We start from the raw sequence: 13,524 nt of genomic DNA, 5'->3' as shown, positions 1-13,524 counted from the left end.
ATTACTGCCTTACTCCTTAGAATTGCTCAGTATTTTATTTTCCTAATCAAATTTCACTGGACAAACTCATTGCTTTTTGGTACTAATTGTCAATGATTATGTCTTCCAAGAAAGAGTAAGAAGGTATAAACAATCCATTTGTATTACTTAGCATGATAATATGTTTAAATTGTCAGATTTCATAACATCTTAGCACTTGGGAAATTGTTGAGGTATTACTGCCCTTAATTGAAAAATATGACATGATTAATTGTCAAGTTTATTATTTTTGATTGTACTACTGAGAAAAAAGATATTGCCAATTAAACCATATTAAAAATCTGTAATATTTTAAATGTTAAGATGCATCTTGATTCCAAAGTAGGTTAAAAACAAAAGGGAAAAAAATGTAAATTCTGGACTTGATGAAATACGGTAATAATAAAGTACTAAGGCAGAGACTGCTTCTTCCTGGGTTACATTTTCTTGTCTTCCTTGCAATTAGTTATAGTCATGTGACTGAATCTAAAAGCAAGCAACAGTGACATTGTATTTTAGGTCCTAGCTTCAAAAACCTTGCTGTGAAATCATTCGTATTCTCCCCTCTCCTGCCTATAGAATGTGGATACTCAGGCAAGCTTGGAAGTCATGTGTGGAAAACTGGTAAACTGGGATTCAGCAAGTCAGCATGAAACACACCATTTCCCCCACCAAACAGGAAGACCAGTATCAAGTGATGCTTGAGAACACAATGTTTATTGGATTAAGTCACTGGATTTAAAGGTCTATCTGTTAAACAGCTATCAGCCAAAAATATTACAATTATTCCATATATTTATACTACAAACCCTTAAAGTACCTTAATCCCATATTACTTGATCTAAAAATACAAGATTCAATTTTAAGAGTCTGAAAAGCAGGAACCATTTAACTTCTCTCAAAGTGCTAATTAACAAATAATAGAACTGGAAAAATTTCAACAAATATATATTAATGCCTATGGCATGCGAAATATAGAATTGGGTGTTGCAAGAGCACACAACAACATCTATGAAAATGGAAAGTTCAGTTGCAATCATAATGTAGCCTACTTACGAGTGTTAATGAAATGATTAAAATAATAACAACAACAAACAGACTCTCAAGCATTACAGCCAGAGAGAATAGCTGATAGTGTTACATGAAGATATGGAATAATTGTTTACTAAAGTCTATAGATTTGGGGAAAGAAGGGACAAGAGAAGAGAGAAGAAGTTAAGTTGGGGGTTGGGGAGGGGAGGAGAAGAGATATAGTTTTCCACCTGACCCTTTTGGAGATACAGATTTCACAATTGAATGCTTCAGTTCAGTTCAGTTCATTTCAGTCGCTCAGTTGCAACCCCATAGACTGCAACACTCCAGACCTCACTGTCCATGAACAACTCCTGGAGTTTACTTAAACACATGTCCATTGAGTCTGTGATGCCATCCAACCATCTCATCCTCTGTCATCCCCTTCTCCTCCCGCCTTCAATCTTTCCCAGCATCAGGGTCTTTTCAAACGAGTCGGATCTTTGCCTCAGGAGGTCAAAGTAATGGAGTATCAGCTTCAGCATCAGTCCTTCCAATGAATATTCAGGACTGATTTCCTTTAAGATAGACTGGTTGGATCTCCTTGTTGTCCAAGGGACTCTCAAGAGTCTTCTCCAAACCATAGTTCAAAAGCATCAATTCTTCAGTGCTCAGCTTTCTTTATAGCCCAAACCTCACATCCATACATGACTACTGGAAAAACCATAGCTTTGACTACATGGACCTTTGTTGGCAAAGTAATGTCTCTGCTTTTTATTTTATTTTATTTTATTTTAAATATTTTTTTTAATTGAGGAGAATTTCTTCCTTTTTTTTATTGTTAACTTCCTTTATTTATTTATTTATTTTTTAATTTTAAAATCTTTAATTCTTACATGCGTTCCCAAACATGAACCCCCTCCCACCTCCCTCCCCATAACATCTCTCTGGGTCATCCCCATGCACCAGCCCCAAGCATGCTGTATCCTGCGTCAGACATAGACTGGCGATTCGATTCTTACATGATGGTATACATGTTAGAATGCCATTCTCCAAAAATATGCTGTCTAGGTTGATCATAACTTTTCTTCCAAGGAGCAAGTGTCTTTCAAATTTCATGGCTTCCAGTCAGCATCTGCAGTGATTTTGGAGTCCGAAAAATGAAGTTTGTATCAAATGCTTAGTTTTACATATTAAAAAGTGAAGTGAAGTGAAGTCGCTCAGTCATGTCTGATTCTTTGCAACCTCATGGGCTGTAGCCTACCAGGCCCCTCTGTCCATGGGATTTTCCAGGCAATAGAACTGGAGTGGATTGCCATTTCCTTCTCCAGCAGATCTTCCTGACCAGGGATTGGAACCTGGTCTCTACATTATAGACATTTGCTTTCACCCTCTGAGCCACCAGGGAAGTCTTTACACGTTAAGAATATGTTCTAATTTGCTTATCCAAATTTATATGTTCATGAAACTATTCAGTGTGGGGTATACTATTAACATAAGACATCTATGCTGTACTGACCAGTTTTCTGCCATAGAAAAAAATATTAAAATCTTTTTTAAACAATAGGGGTAGCATTTGAAATTCATTTTAGCTTTCATATTACAAAAGGCGGGACTGGCTTTCCCAAATAATTTGCTAATCAGTTTTGTACAGTTTGAAATGCGAGTGAGTGTCCTTAGTTTATTTTACCATAAGGACTTGTGAACTAATGAACAGGAAGAAAGATATCATTAACAAAGTACTTTAACATCGAAACTATGAACACTGACTGCAGAAAGAAATTGAGAAGCTCTATAATTAGTCCTTCAAACAATAATCTGAAGTGATGTAGGATATACCTATATAATAAATAATATCATACCAGTCAGAATATTCCTAGTTATGCTACAGTAGCAAATAACTCTTACATTTCAAAGGTTTAAAACAACAAACACAGATTTCTGGCACACACTCTGTCTTCCTCCTGCTACTCCACTATTATCATCACCCTAAGCAAGAAAAAGTCACTCTCGGAAATAATGGCAGAAATAGAGCGTGGTAAAATAGAGTGTGGCAAACCGAGTTCTTAAAGGTTCACCTGAAAATTATACATATAATTTTTATTCATATTTCATCAGCTAGGACCACTTGCAGATTTTAAATTCTATTAGTTGTTAGCTATCTAATCTAGGAAAAGACGCTTAAACCTCCCTGTGGTTAAAGATTATAACAGTACCGGTACCCTCCTCACAGAGCCGTGATGAGGATTAAATAAACTAAGCCACATAAAGTGTTTAGTACAGTACATGGCATAATATAAAATTGTAATGATAACAATAAGAACAATAAGAATAACTGAATTTTGGAATATGATGTTACCTCTTCAGACCATATATCTTTTTACCTGCAGTTACATCTTGTTGAATATTTCATTTAGTCTCCAAAAGCAAGCAAAGTAGGAAGTGTTCAAGGTTGGTGAAAAGCTAGAGAAAACAAGATTTTATGTGCAGATTCTCTTGAAAAGCCCCCTTAGGGAACCTAAGTCTTCTTGATCCTAAATGGCATGGCTTTCCTCAACAGCCCTTTTCCCTTTTTGAATAAAGAAAGTTTCCCCAGTCTCACTTGCAAATTCAGCACATAATCACCCTAGAATTGAGCCATGTGGACTTTTTTTTCATGTAGACCCTAAATCTTCCCAGAGTGTATCTATTCCATTCTGTTTATTGTCTAGACTGACTAGTTAATAGTTTGAATTTCATAAGCTATCCCAGCTCTTCTCAAATTTGTCTTTTTGCTTCCATTATTACCAGTCTAACCTGACATCCAGAAAATAAGTTATCACAAAGAAAGGTTTGTGGACAAAAGATCAGAAAGAGAAATCAAGGAAAACCATCTTATTCGCCATGACATCAAAAGGAATAAAATATCTTGGAATAAATGTATCTAATGAGACAAAAGACCTCTACTCTGAAAACTTTAAGACAATGATGAAAGAAATAGAAGATGATTAAAAAGTAGAATACAATATGATCTTACACTCCCACTCCTGGGCATATAACTGGACATATAACTATGTTCACAGCAGCAGCACTCTTTACAATAGCCAAGACATAGAAGTAACCTAAATGTCCATCAACAGATGAATGGATAAAGAAGATGTGGTACGTATATACAAAGAAATTATCATACTAAGTGAAGTAAGACAGAGGAAGACAAAAACCATATGATATCACTTATGTGTGGAGTCTAAAAGAAATGATACAAATGAACTTATGCACAAAAGAGAAACAGACTCACAGATATAGAAAGCAAACTTATGGTTACCGGGTTGGGGGCGGGGTAGGCAGAAAGTAGAGGATGAACTGGGAGGTTAGGATTGACATATACACACTACTGTATATAAAACAGATGACTACTAAGGATCTACTGTATACCACAGGGCACTCTATTCAGTACTCTGTAATTATCTATATGGGAAAATAATCTTAAAGAAAGTGGATATATGTGTATGTATAACTGATCATTTTGCTCTACAGCAGAAATTAACACAGCGTTGTAAATCAACTATATTTCAATATTTTTTCTTTAAGTCTTGTGGTGTGGTAGTAGAGTATGAAGTGGGTGCAAAGGATCTCTGAAATCTCATGTTTGGGCACATAAATTCATTCTTGACAAGCAAAAACAACAGTGATTCACTTCGGAAGTACCACAGTTTGAGAAAAATAAGGTATTTCTCCACCCCCTTCAGTTACTCATATCCTAAATTCCATTGGTTTCTGCACTTCAAGGAAAGCAAGAGATAAATGCATACTTTGGGTAACATGAAACTCCCTCCTTTCCCCTGCTTCCTGTCATGCTCTCAGAACCTCCAGCACTTGTTGGCTCACCACAAATGTGAACTGTACTCTGAATAGAGCAGTTCTGCTCATCAGTCTTTTAGTGTGACCTTTATTGATTCACTCCCCCACCTCAAGCCACTTTGGAACTTCCTTTTTAAAACGCCAGTTTTCTGTGCCCTTATTCTCATCCTCACAGCAGACGACCCCGTCCTATATTTTTCGAGACTCTTTCAACTTGTCCATGTAGATCTTACCTAGACGAGAAATGTGTTTTTAGGCTACAATGTGGTTTACACACATACTTGTTGTTTTTATGAACATCCTCCTTAATTATATGAACTTATAGTCATTTCAGTTTTATTTTCATTCTTTAAAGAAAACCAGAAATTTAGATATTTCTGTGTCAGAAAACAAAGTACGATCCCATGTTCCTTAGAACACAAGGTAATTTGACGTGAAAGAGGAAAAAATTTAAGTAGTCTTCCTATAAACTATGTTTTTTTAAAAAACATCTTATTAAAAGCATCATTTTTAAAGATAATTTAAGAATAAAGACAATTTGCTTAAAAATTATTTTGTGCCGTACTTTACACCTTTAGATTTTCATTCAGAAATGTTAAATAGAAAGCCCATTTGAATGGCATATCTTTAGAGGAAATATTTTTATTTAACTTCATATATTTTCTATATTCTCTACATTTGAGCAGTTATACTTAAGAATGAAAGAATACAGTTACATGAGTGTGTCATAGTAGCAATTTGGCATCTTGCAAATTAGACTTGCTCTTACTACTTGTGATAGAGGTGCCTCAATATTTCTTTTAGTAAAACTTTTCTTAGAAGATATTTTCTTATCCTCTGTTTCATGTCTAAATTAAATTAATTAGCAGCTGTCAACCCCCAAGGAAAAATGTCAACACTAATCAAGACAACATCTGAAGGTGTCGGCTTTCCTTCATTTATCTCCTGTCCCCAGAAGGTACAGAGCCATCAAGTGAAAAATTCCAGGTAATGACTGCTTTTGTCATCTGTTAAATGTGATTAGAATGCAGTTGCACAGACATGAATGTTGTTTCAAGCTGCCAAAGACACCTGTCTTTATTTTTTTAAGAATTAAATAATAAATATTACAAGCCTTATGTTTACTGTAGATCTGTACATGACAGTTCACGTAGTTTACCTCAACATACATCACAGTGATATTTTAAATATTTGATCCATTGAATCTGTCATATTGGGCATGTTCCATTGTTACAGATATCTTTTCTGCAGCCTTTCCAATTCACAAACTAGGCCCTTTAAATAATCAATAATTTTTATTTCACTTTCTTCATCTTACAAAATAAGGGAAAGAATTTGTGAAGGCAATAAATACCTTTCTATATAAATGTATTCTTCTGTGAGAATGAGAATTTTGCTCAGCCTTGAAGTTTTACTAGAGAAATGTCTTACTGTTATAACTGGACTAACACCTTTAAGAATAGAGAATTCAGGAATTTTTCTTTTTAAAAAAAAATAGGACATTTTATTGAAATGAAAGCAAACTTGAATTTATAGACTGAAAGAACACATCATTTTAGGAAAAGCTGATGCTCACTGCTTACTATTTTTTTAAATATAAATTTATTTATTTTAATTGGAGGTTAATTACTTTACAGCATTGTATTGGTTTTGCAATACATTGACATAAATCCACCACAGGTATACACGTGTTCCCCATCCTGAACCCCCCTCCCACTTCCCTCCCCATATCATCCCTCTGGGTCGTCCCAGTGCACCAGCCCCAAGCATCCAGTATCATGCATCAAACCTGGACTGGCGATTTGTTATATATATGATATCATACATGTTTCAATGCCATTCTCCCAAACCATCCCACCCTCTCCTCCCACAGAGTCCAAAAGACTGTTCTATACATCTGTGTCTCTTTTGCTGTCTCGCATACAGGGTTATCATTACCATCTTTCTAAATTCCATATATATGCGTTAGTATACTGTACTGGTGTTTTTCTTTCTGGCCTACTTCACTCTGTATAATTGGCTCCAGTTTCATCCACCTCATTAGAACTGATTCAAATGTATTCTTTATTTATTTATTTATTTATTTTTAAATATATTATTTTTATTTTTATTTATTTTTTTTTTTAGTTTTTTTTTTTTTAAATTTTAAAATCTTTAATTCTTACATGCATTCCCAAACATGAACCTCCCTCCCACCTCCCTCCCCATAACATCTTTCTGGGTCATCCCCATGCACCAGCCCCAAGCATGCTGCATCCTGCGTCAGACATAGACTGGCGATTCAATTCACATGATAGTATACATGTTAGAATGTCATTCTCCCAAATCATCCCACCCTCTCCCTCTCCCTCTGAGTCCAAAAGTCCGTTATACACATCTGTGTCTCTTTCCCTGTCTTGCATAAGAAAGCTGTGGTACAAATGTATTCTTTTTAAAGGCTGAGTAATACTCCATTGTGTATATGTACCACAGCTTTCTTATCCATTCATCTGCTGATGGACATTTAGGTTGCTTCCATGTCCTGGCTATTATAAATAGTGCTGAATTTTTCTAACTGAATTAATCATGTTACAAAAACACCAAGGTGACATTATTATATAGTTATAAGGAGGTTATTATTTTATTCTTCCAAGAAAATTTCAATAGAAAGGCAAATTAATCTAAAGCAAAGAAATGGCTGTAAGTATAAGTCCCTAGATTAATCTTTTCTTTTGAAGCAGATAATAATACTGTATATATTATATATAAATGAAATTGGCAATGATAAAAAGGCTGAGAGCAGGTTAATACATAATACTTATTAAGATGCACTTAACATTCATTTACTAAGTCCCGATAATGATAACATATTGTCTGAATTTCAGAGCAAGGACAGTATTTGAGATCATGTTGTTTATTACCCTCATTTTAGGATTATGCTCAGTCCTGGAAAGGTTAAACCATTTGCTTCAAATTCAGCAACTAATTTTAAGAGACTTACATAATATTCAGCCTTTCTTGCATGTAGGCCAGAATTATTCCCAGTCAACTATTTTATTATACTTTTTATTTCTATTAGAAATTTATTTTTATTTCTATTTATTCTATTTATTTCTATTTCTAGCAGAAGTAGCTAATGCTTACTGAGTGTAAGCAATATTCCAGAATTCCAATATGCTCAGTTCTTTATGTGTATCAAACTCCGAAAAATACCTACTGTAACTCTCATGATCAGATTAGTTAGCAGAGGCATGAATTTATTCAGTAACTTATACAAAGTCATTTGAATAAGCGGCAGGGTGTTCTTACAAGTTTTGAAATTGCTTTCCCATGGTGTCTGATTTTATTCTTATAGCAGTTTTATTGCATATATGGAGCTGGAATGGCAATATCAAACTTTACAAATGAGGAAGTCAAGTTTCCAAGAATCTAACTTACTTATCTAAGGTCACACACCTAGTAAGTGGCAAATATATGAGTTCAACAAAAGTCTCCAGCACTTGATCTCTTGCTCTTTGCATTATATAACATAATAGTGTTTTAAGCATGTAGATATTATAAGAATTATTAAGTCACCTTCTTATTATTAAAGTGTTAATGCTATGGCATGTCACTAAATTAGGTTTTAGATTTCAATTAATTCTTTGTCAAACTAATGTAAAGGGCAATTAAAAGTAAATGCCTATTCAAAATAAAAACGAAGTATAAACAAAAGTTTATATCCCCTAGAGTATGCTATAAGTCTGTTTAATACTTATTTATATATCAAAATTCCAGCAGACTTTTCTTCTGGGTATATACTGATTCTAAAATTTATATAGAAATTCACAGGGCCTAGAATAGCCAAAGTCACATTAAAAAATAAAAAAAAAAAAAGTTGGAGGACTTATACTATCTGATTTCAAAACTTAGTTTAAAACTGCAAAAATCAAGACAACATTGTACTGAGATCTTAGTGCTTTGTACATAATAGATACCCCATAGATTTTTGTCAAATATGTACATAAATAAAAACAAATGAAAGTCATTGATTAAATGCTATGTGACTAAATCCAAACATGATCTCCTTGTTCTTGATTACTAAATTGTAAATGAAATTCTCTACAGGAAATCTATGTAATTGGCTAATATTTCTCTTAAATTGTAATAAGAGAATATACAATCATTTTCTCTCTAAAATCCAGAACACATCTTGTTTTTTTTAAAATAGTTTGCACTTAAAAAAAAAAAAAAAAAGGTAATGGGGGTATTGGCCACGGGGTAGGTATTTGAATCAATGAAACAGAATTTGGAGTTTAAAAATAAATCCTTACATTTGTGGTTATTTATTTCTGACAAAATTGCTAAGGGAAAAGGTTGTCTCTTATACCGAATGGTGTTTTGACAGTTGGATATCTGCATACAAAAAATGAACTTAGATCTCTGAACAGCACTTGAACAAATGAACAGCACTTCTCAAAATGAAGTTAAAATGGATCCTAGACCTAAATTTAAGAGCTAAAACTATAAAACTTCTAGAAGAAAAATACATGAAAAATTTTTGTGACTGTCTGGGTTAGGCAAATAATTCTTAGATACAACAATAAAGGCACAGCCTATAGAAGAAAATAGCAAGATTTCAATAAAAATAAAAACTTTATGTGTAAAGGACTCCATTAAAAATAGACTAATCACAAAGAAAAAATGTTTTCAAATTATATATTTGATTGAATATTTGTAAACAGGATATATTCAAAACAAAACAAAATGAAAAGCCTCTTACAGCTAGTTGATAAGAAGACAACTAAAGGACTTGAACAGACATTCCACCAAAGAAGATATATGAACGGCTAATAAGCACATGAAAAGATGTATACCATCATTAGTCATTAGTAAAACGAAAGTTAAAACCACTACATACCAATTTATGTGGCTATAATTAAAGGCCAACAAGGGCAAGTGTGAGTGAGGATGTGGTGAAATGGTAGAGCTAACATGGAAGAACTGTTTGGTAGTATCTTTAAGAGTTAAATATAAATTTATATATGATCATCAGCTCCACTCCTAGGAATGTACCAAGAAAAATGTGATGTACCTGGAGGTTGGATATAGGGAAAAGGATTAATAGCAAAAAGGCTTAAAGGAATCTTTGGAGTGATAAAATGTTTTATAATTGCTTATTGTGATTCACAGTTTTACATATTATTTGAAAATTATTGAATTGTAAAGTTATAGTGGATAGATTTTATAATACACAAATTATACTTCAAAGAAGTTGTAAAAGAGCCACATAATTTTTAATTACAATAACCTAAAAAAAGAACATTATGTAAATAAGAATTACATTTATCCCAAAGTGATAATTTATGGGTTTGGGAAGGAGGGGCAGGGACATGGTGTTTCTATGGGGGACAGCAGAAAGGAATGTTTTCAGAAGATACCACTGAGATTGTGGTGAAGTACAGAATGATTTTTCATCCTTCCCTTCTTCCAGCTGACCTCGTTTTTCTGTTGCTATCTTTCACACATTCTTGTTATACAAGAAGCCAAGAACAGGTCAAGGGATGTCACTTTATATTTTTAAACAGAGAGGCCCAACAGGTTAACCTTTGCATTGGCATATGAACTTATTCCTGACAAATACATCAATCAAGATGAGAAAGTTATGAGAGCAGATGTGTATCAGCATTAAAAAAAAAAACAAAACTTGTCATGGCATACTGATCAATATTTTTCAAATGTTACTAACATATAAAGGATTATGCTTGTTTGACATTACTGTAGCTCTGTAATGACTTACAGAATATTTGAGATAAACATTATTAACTCCATAAATTAAATAAAAGATGATTGAAATATCTTAGACACAAGGCTTAAACCTTTAAATATTAGATATCATATTCCATATTAAAAGATAGAAAATAATAGTTGTTTTGTCTCTTAACAGTAATAAAATTCTTTCAAGTTTCATTATTAGAAACTAGGAAAAGGAATTTAAAAAGTTGAACTTTAAAATTAATGAAATCAAAATAGAATAATAAAGTTTAAAAGCTTTTTCTTTAAAAATGCCGTAAGACAAATGTAGGTAATCCTTTTAACATTCTAATAAAGATAAAGGAGAGAGAAAATATATACAATTTAAAAAAATACCTAAACCTAAAGAAATGACTTTTTAAAAAATTGAGATCATAACATGTTGCTAGGTAATAAATATGAAATACAGGGAAAACATATGGCTTGCACAAACTAGAAATAGTCCAAAATTTGCCCAAGAAGAAATAACAAACTTCAATATAGCAAGTATGAAAGAAGAAATGAGGTATAATTAAAAGCACTATCATCAAAAACAGTCATTTAATCTTCAAAAAACAGATAATTCCCATGATACTGAAGTTTTCCCAGGTGTACAAAAAGTTCCTCATTTTATTTTATAACATGAGCATGACTTTTATAACAAAAAAACCAAAAGGCATTTACAGAACAATCTTCCTAATGAGTATGTATACAAAATTCTGTGACATTTGTTAACCAAATTTAAGGTTGTGAAGCAACAAAACTCCACATCAAAGAGCCTTATGTAAAGAAAGAAAAGACATAATCTAATCCGTCCTGGGACAAGCCCTTCAAAAGACAGGGTATGTATCAGTTCAGTTCAGTTCAGTTGCTCAATCATGTCCGACTCTTTGCAGCCACAAGTACTGCAGCACATCAGGCCTCCCTGTCCATCACCAACTCCTGGAGTTTACCCAAACCCATGTCCATCGAGTCAGTGATGCCATCCAATCATCTCATCCTCTGTTGTCCCCTTCCCTCCTGCCCTCAATCTTTCCCAGCATCAGGGTCTTTTCAAATCATCAGCTCCTCTAATCAGGTGGCCAAAGTATTGGAGTTTCAGCTTCAACATCAGTCCTTCCAATGAACATTCAGGACTGATTTCCTTTAGGGTGGATTGGTTGGATCTCTTTGCAGTCCAACAGACTCACAAGAGTCTTCTCCAACACCACAGTTCAAAAGCATCAAACTTTGGCACTCAGCTTTCTTTATATCCAACTCTCACATCCATATATGACTACTGGAAAGACCATAGTCTTGACTAGATGGACCTCTGTTGGCAAAGTAATATCTCTTCTTTTTAATATACTGTCTAGGTTGGGCATAACTTTTCTTCCAAGGAGTAAGCAACTTTTTATTTCATGGCGGCAGTAACCATCTGCAGTGATTTTGGAGCCCAAATAAAGTCTACCTCTGTTTCCACTGTTTCTCCATCTATTTGCCAGGAAGTGATGGGGCCAGATGACATGATCTTTATTTTCTGAATGTGGAGCTTTAAGCCAACTTTTTCACTCTCCTCTTTCACTTTCATCAAGAGGCTTTTAGTTCCTCTTCACTTTCTGCCATAAGGGTAGTGTCATCTGCATATCTGAGGTTATTGATATTTCTCCTGGTAATCATGATTTCAGCTTGTGCTTCATCCAGCCTACTGTTTCTGTGATGTACACTGCACAGAAGTTAAATAAGCAGAGTGACAATATAAAGCCTTGATGTATTACTTTTCCTATTTGGAATCAGTCTGTTGTTCCATGTCCAGTTCCAACTGTTGTTTGCTGACCTGCATACAGATTTCTCAAGAGACAAGTCAGGTGGTCTGGTATTCCCATCTCTTTCAGAATTTTTCACAGTTTATTGTGATTCACACAGTCAAGGCTTTGGCATAGTCAATAAAGCAGAAATAGATGTTTTCTGGAACTCTCTTGCTTTTTCCATGATCCAGTGGATGTTGGCAATTTGAGCTCTGGATCCTCTGCCTTTTCTAAAACTAGCTTGAACATCTGGAAGTTCACAGTTCACATATTGCTGAAGCCTGGATTGGAGAATTTTGAGCATTACTTTACTAGCATGTGAGATGAGTGCAATTGTACAGTAGTTTGAGCATTCTTTGGCATTGCCTTTCTTTGGGATTGGAATGAAAACTGACCTTTTCCAGTCCTGTGGCCACTGCTGAGTTTTCCAAATTTGCTGGCATATTGAGTGTAGCACTTTCACAGCATCATCCTTCAGGATTTGAAATAACTCAACTGGAATTCCATCCCCTCCATTAGCTTTGTTCATAGTGATGCTTCCTAAGGCCCACTTGACTTCACATTCAACGATGTCTGGCTCTAGGTGAATGATCACACCATCTGATTATCTGGATCATGAAGATCTTTTTTGTACAGTTTTTTTGGGTATTCTTGCCACCTCTTCTTAATATCTTCTGCTTCTGTTAGGTCCTTACCATTTCTGTCCTTTATCGGGCCCATCTTTGCATGACATGTTCCCTTGGTATCTCTAATTTTCTTGAAGAGATCTCTAGTCTTTCCCATTCAATTGTTTTCCTCTGTTTCTTTGCACTGATCACTGAGGAAGACTTTCTTATCCCTCCTTGCTGTTCTTTGGAACTCTGCATTCAGATGGATTATCTTTCCTTTTCTCCTTTGCCTTTTGCTTCTCTTCTTTTCACAGCTATTTGTAAGGCCTCCTCAGACAGCCATTTTGCTTTTAGCATTTCTTTTTATTGGGGATGGTCTCACTCCCTGTCTCCTGTGCAATGTCACAAACGTTCATCAGGCACTCTATCTATCACATCTAGTCCTTTAAATGTATTTGTCACTTTCACTGTATAATCATTAGGGATTTGATTTAGGTCATACCTGAATG

Source organism: Ovis aries, chromosome 4 (genome assembly GCF_016772045.2).
Source record: "Ovis aries strain OAR_USU_Benz2616 breed Rambouillet chromosome 4, ARS-UI_Ramb_v3.0, whole genome shotgun sequence".
Classification (NCBI taxonomy): Eukaryota; Metazoa; Chordata; class Mammalia; order Artiodactyla; family Bovidae; genus Ovis; species Ovis aries.
The sequence above is the reverse complement of the archived record's forward strand: the minus strand, read 5'-3'. Positions refer to the sequence as shown.